Source organism: Triticum dicoccoides, chromosome 1B, assembly GCF_002162155.2.
Source record: "Triticum dicoccoides isolate Atlit2015 ecotype Zavitan chromosome 1B, WEW_v2.0, whole genome shotgun sequence".
Taxonomy (NCBI): domain Eukaryota; kingdom Viridiplantae; phylum Streptophyta; class Magnoliopsida; order Poales; family Poaceae; genus Triticum; species Triticum dicoccoides.
Window position 1 is genome coordinate 125,911,078 of NC_041381.1, and position 6,587 is coordinate 125,917,664.

The 6,587-nt window shown below is 45.3% G+C and overlaps 1 pseudogene; it reads right to left on the bottom strand.

Moving 5' to 3' along the window:
• Nucleotides 1-448: 448 nt before the first annotated feature.
• Nucleotides 449-6,200, bottom strand: LOC119350227 (annotated as a pseudogene).
• Between the last annotated feature and the right edge of the window lie 387 nt (nt 6,201-6,587).

A 6,587-nucleotide genomic window follows, 5' to 3' on the forward strand; every position in this document is an offset into this window, starting at 1 on the left:
CGTTTACGATGCAACCGTGAGAGTCACGGTTGAACATTCACCAGTGGCATGGCCGTGGCTGCCCGTGCCCTTCAATTATTTTTATCTCTCTGTCATGCAGCAGAGAAGCATGCTTGTATGCTTACAACATCCACGTTCAGAAACCAACGCGGCTGCGGTAAATAACAAGGAAACTTGTGCCTCTGATATTTTTCTCCGCCGAGTAAAAATACATAAAGAAACAAAAGGCGTTGTTATTTAAATTTGTTTTCTTTCTATGACTGCAGCAAATTAACTTACAAGCCGTTCTTATAACCACACAACGAGAAAATAAACAATCAACACCAGCCCGCCCTCCACACCGATCACTTGCTATTTCATCGCTCCACGTGCAGCATTGTTTTTGAATGTTCAGCAATCCATTCTGCCTTCTCGACACTTGTGCAACCCCACGATTCTGCATACCTATTCAACCTATTTGCCTGCAATATTAATATTCATACATAAAAACAAAGCGAAAGATTGCGGTCATCACTATTTTTTGCTTACGCCCTGTTTAGCCTGCATATTACGTTTTAATTTTTCTTTTCGTATTGCTCTCCGGTACCAAAAAGTCTCCACTCAGACCTTTCCTTTCTGAAAATGGACTGCGCAGATTCTGTGCCTTGTCCCGGGCTTCCCTGCATGCATTCTGTGTGTCTGGCTTGTGTGATGTTCGATTCTGGTGTAGATGGAAGACTTTGGTAAATGCTCCCTGCTGTCAGTGGGGTCGTTGGAGTTGCTGGCGTCTGATGTCTTCCTCCTAGGCTTGGAGTGCATTGTCCTGATCCGTTTGATGTCCTCGATGGTGTTGTCAGTGTTGTTGGCCATTTCATTGACCTTGCCCTCTTCTCCTGCTGTGATTTCCTCTTCTCCTCTTCAATCCTCATCCTCTCCTGTACTTCTGGGTTATTCGGGCAGTTTGTTTTCCTGTGACCCTTTTCTCGACAACGTCCGCACTTGGATACGGCTTTGTTGCCTTTTCCTTTCTTCTCAGAACCAGCTTTGATTCGATCTCCTTTTTTCGTGCCCTTTGAGCCACTCATGGGAGGGTTCTTGAGAGTTTCGGCAACAAAGCATGTGTCTGGTTCCTCAGCAAGTGCCGCCATGACTTTTATTTTCTTATATCTACCGTACACTCACGCAGAACACTGTATGCCTTCTCTTTTCTGCAAGCATTTGAACAGATATCCGACAACTCAGCATAAGCGAGGCCGAATCTCATTGTTTCATCATCTTGTGCGGTCATGCTATCACCTTGACTTGTAGACAGAACTTTCAGACTCTCTGATAGATTCCTGGTCCATCTGGGGATGACAAAGTATTTTGGAAGTTGATCGATCATGCCTATTTGGTCCATCACCTTAAGCACATGGCAGCACTGGATGCCATCCCTACTCATTTTCTTACAGCTGCAACTGTATATTTCTTTTTGCTCATCCACATCTACCCTGAACTCAGACCTCTCAAATTCCTCGCCCGGATATGATTTCCACACTTTTTCTCCAGGCTCAGTAATCCTTTTTAAAAAATACTGCCTCCCCTTTGCCAGGTCACAGCACTTGAAGTAAGTCCGATTCCGTAGCTCCAGCTGGAATTTCCTGAAAATTTCATTGGTGTATACTTGACTTGCCTGTCTTTCTATCAGAAAACCCGTCTCTAGTGATGGCGCCTTCTCTTCTGTTCGGTGTCTTTTCTTGTCAACCATGGCGAGGCAATTTTGCTGAATCATGTGATACGCATCAACAAACCTTTTTATAGTGTCACTGTGGTCGAAGTAATTCTTCCACATCGAATTCGTGCTCTCACTGCGAGTGGTTGTTGACGAGAAAGGATAGAAGCAGTTCTTGAAGTAAGTCGGCACCCAAAAATTTCGGAGTTCCCATAGTGTGTTCAGGTGTTTGTTGCCTTCCGCCTTGTGCACAGAAATTGCTGCTTTCTAGGCACTTCGTCTTGATTTAGTGAGTTTTTGACGATTCGAAATAAATCATCAAACATCCCTGGGTGCTGCGCAAACACTACTGCGTTATTTTCCTTCAGGTTCTTCCTAATATGCCACCAGCAGAACCTGTGCCTCGTTCTCGGAAGAGCTTCCTTTATTGCAGTCTTCATCACCTGGTCCTGGTCTGTTATTATGTATTTCGGCTCTTTACCCCCCATTGCCTCGACAAACGTGCTTAGGAGCCACTTGAATGACCCTATTTTCTCATCTTTCAAAAGGCCTAGTCCGAACAGGACGGTCGACCCATGGTTGTCGACGCCTATAATTTGTGCAAATGGCAAGCCATATATATTCGTAGAGAATGTCGTGTCAAAAGACACAAAATCTCCATATAGATCATAATTCATCTTGCACAAGGAGTCTGTCCAAAACAGGCTCCGCACTACATTGTTCTCTGTCTCTTCCACATGGTGGAATCCCGGCCTCCGCCTCTACATATCGGCAAACAGTTTCATGGTGTCCTTGATATCAGTGCCGCGCTCTCCAGCCCTGTCATGGCATGCAATGTTGCTTATGTCAATCGTGTCGAACATAATTTCTTGCCTCGGTGTCCCCATGGCAGTAAAAATCTGCATAACCTTCCTCGGTTCTAACCTCGCCTTCTGCAGCACTTGTATAAAGAATTTCTCCTGAGGTGTCATCTTCTTGTAGCATCTCATGAACTTCAGCATCCAATCTGATGGGTGAAGTTGGTGGTTGTGCTCTAGGCGCACGTTCTTCAGATACCATTTCCTCCTATCTGCATCCCTCTTGGCTGTTATTTGGACTGGGCAGCTTGTCCGCATCAAGCAATTGCTCCTTCTCTCGTTAACATGTCTCTCAGTTGTTTTATTCTGCCCTTCCTTGGTGCACTGAAACACCTGCTTGTCAAGCTGTTGATCATATGTCGATCTTCTGCTCGTTGATCGCTTGGCAGCAAAGCCAATCTTTCTTGCATATCTGCAGAAGAAGAAAAAGCACTCATCCAGTGATCCAAATACCATACCACCCTCTGGTTCGAGCGCTTCGGTGACCTCCTGAATTGTTGGGTATATGCCTTCTTTGAACATGTCGTCCATTTCTTTCTCTACAATGGTCGGCGGCGCCATTTTGATTCTGTCTACCGTGTCTTTGTTCGTCTAATCGCATTCACTTCTGACGACATCGGTTTCATCGCCAGCCACAGGTCCACTTACAGAGGAGCTGCCGCTGCTCTGTTGTTTGTCACACGCAGCAGCGTCGTTTCTGCATGGCACGGACAAATCCATGAATGACTCTGCCTCTCCACTGTCGCATTGTGCAATGTTGCTCCCTGTTTCTCCGGCACTCGTGCAACCAAGGGATTGTGCTGCTTCTACAATGCAATCCGTGCTGGCGCTGCATGCTACTTGCTGCTCTGAATGTTGCGTTCCTTTCGAAACGGATGGAGAAATATGATATTTCTTTGCCTCATCTGTTATCCCCTCCGCCAAATCCTGAACACATAGCACGAAACAAAATTAGATACACAGAGCAGCATATGCATTTTTTTTAATTTCTAATAAGCTGTACACTAGAGGCACTGTTCACATTACACCCAGCAGCCCGAACGTGACCATGCTACACACACATCTCGACAAAGAGGCACATATGTGCTTCTGATTACACTATACAGCCGGAGAGGCACAACAACATCCTATACAACTGCATATACAGCCGCACCAGACAGACAGCCGTCCTAATGTTTTACACTTTACCCTGTTCTTCCATAAAACTGTTTGTCCATTGAATTGAAAAAGCATAGTTCAGACGTCACCTTTGTTTTCTCATGCCTCTCTTGTCCAGCAAATCTTGGCGACAACCTCCATGCATTGGTAATTTCGCTGACTATTCTGAATGCCATCGGAGATCCTTTGGAAGGACCCCTCATGTTGAACGCCGCATGTGATCCTTTCAAAGGACCTTCCCTTATGTTTTCATCAATCCGTGGACTACCGCGATACTTGCTTCCTTGCCCGTACACCTGCATGTGCAAGATACTACAATTTAAATATACCAGACGAAAACAAAGAAAAAATTGCTCACAAAAAATATACATTTGCTTTAAATGTTGTTGCACGTCCATATTTGTTGTCACCTTTATTGCTTTCTGGTGCTGCTGAACAGTAAAGTTTATTCCTCTTATGTTTGATTTTGTCGTTGGACTCTTCTTGCCTGCGCAGACCGTACCGAATCCTTGAACACTAATGCTTTTGTTGCCAATGATCCTTCTGCTTGCATCAAGGCAAATTCTGTTACCCTGTACCTCTTCATTATGACCGCCATCAAACGCTGGGGCGTCACAACGCCCGCTTTGCACCTTTGTGGACAACTGTGTCATGAAAGCAAAAAATAATTAGAGGCACGTGAGAGTATTACGAAGAATTAGCACGTAAAACTTCCACGTATGTTCAAAACCAGCGTTTGAAGTTTTCGTCGTTACCTGCACAATCTGCTTAGTGGAGTCTCTACTACTTAGAATGCTCCTCTTTGCAGGTGTCTTCTGCACAACATGCTCCTGGTTGGGACGTTTGCCAAGAACTTGTATCTCACTCTTGACTCCAATTACTCCAGCCCGCATAGCATGTGCGTGTTTGATAGCATCTGCATCCTTCATCTTCTTCTCATTTTGTAGTGATTTTTTTTTCTTCCACCTCTCAATACTCAACTACAGAGTAGATGCACAGGATAAACAGATATTACAGCATTCATCCAGGATATATTAATCATTTTTGTTCTTAATGATCTACTAATTGGTGTTCTCAGTGGTAGCACCTTGGCAGCAAACATCACAGAAATAAAAGACCAAACCCTAATGTTCAACTGCCTTGCTATTACCTGCCTCCCATAATCCTTGCCGATGTCGTTCAAAGACCGACCGTCCCTGTTGTCCGGACCAGATGTCGAACTCCTGAACATCTGCCCGAAAAAGTTATAAACCCGCAGTATCAGTGTTGAAAATTTTCAAAGTCGATCTCAATCTTTCTTACTAAGGTACTACACTTACCACGCAACAGAGATATATTTATACTTCTATATAATTGAACTCACACCTTTCTACTAACCTTTGATTGCTGAATCTTATGCGCTGATTGTTCGGAACTCACACCTTTCTAAATTGTGAGGGGATCTGCTTCCCTGCAGTTTGTCAGCGATCTCCTTCAATGATTTTGAATCTGGGAGAGAGAGAAAAGAGAAAGAGAGACGGAGAGAGAAAGAGAGAAGGAAAGAGAGAGCCTACTTCGATTTTTTGCGTGCAGGAGAAGAATAACCTGATAGGTGGGGTGAGTTTTGCGACGCATGAGAGATGCACATGTTTTTTCGGCGTGACGAGATGTGGTAGGTCGACTTCACTTGACCGTCGACGAGACTGACAAGTGGGATCTCAGTTACTAATTCCTTTAAGTCTCTCACTAATTTGTGGGGTCGGCCTTATATGAGTCCTACGAGGAGAACCTCCGTCTGGGGTGACAAAATGTGGTAGGTGGACTTCGAAGTCATACTGACATGTGGGCTCTCAAATAGTTCCTCCAAGTATTTGACTAACTTGTGGGGTCGTCCGCAAGATGAGTTCCAGATCTTTCTCCATCTAGCATCGGTGGCGATAGGCGAGGCATATTCTACCTCTCCAAAGGAAAGCCAATCCCGATCCCTCCATAGAGTTCGCTCATCACTGAAAATTTATCGGTCTCCTTCATCTCACTCGCCGTGGATCTCCTGTTCAGGTAATCCATTGCATTATCACCATGATTATGCCACCGATTCAAGGTTTGAACAAAAAAATTACCAGTACTAGCAATTCTGCGGGCTGCGTATACACCGCATCTGCACAACACAGCATGTGGGGCGCGATTTGAATATCGGTTCCGGATCCAATTATCTTCAACTGGTCCGTGCTCAAACTGTTGCGCCGTCTTAACAGTAGAAGGGTTGTGGATTTAAAATTAGGACTCAGCTGACCTCACTTTAATCATGCCAACTGCATGCTTGCGTCGTGGTTTTGCTAAGTTGAGTTATATCTCCAGCCATGCAAAACTTAAGCACTCTCGTGACCACATATTATATTACTTGTAGAGCTCAATTAAACCGCAGTCAAAATTCACTACCTGATCCCTAACATGAGGTCACAGGTCAACCTGGCAGTCGGGTCGGGTATCACCGGGTCAACCCAAACCAGACCCATGCCCGAGTTCACTATCGGGCAGAATACCCACCCACGACCCTACCAATGGGTCTCAACTTGGACCCATGCCCAAACCCGACGGGTCACCCAACCCTATCGGGCACCCATCGGGCACGCACGCTATTGCACACATAGGCAGTGACACGCTGTATTTATGGCCTGGCTGCTGCTCCCTTCCTTGCTACCTTAGCGAGATGGTACTAATTCACCTAGGTGAAGCGAATGCACCAGCGTGTATGTAGCTAGTCTCATTTGCGTGGGCCGATAGAAAAGGAAAGGAGCAGCGTATAAAAAGGAGTAGCATGGGCCTGCTACTGCTAGCGTGCTAGCGTACTAAGTGATGTGGGCTGTGTGATCTACTAAAACAAAGTGGGTTGTATATTGAGT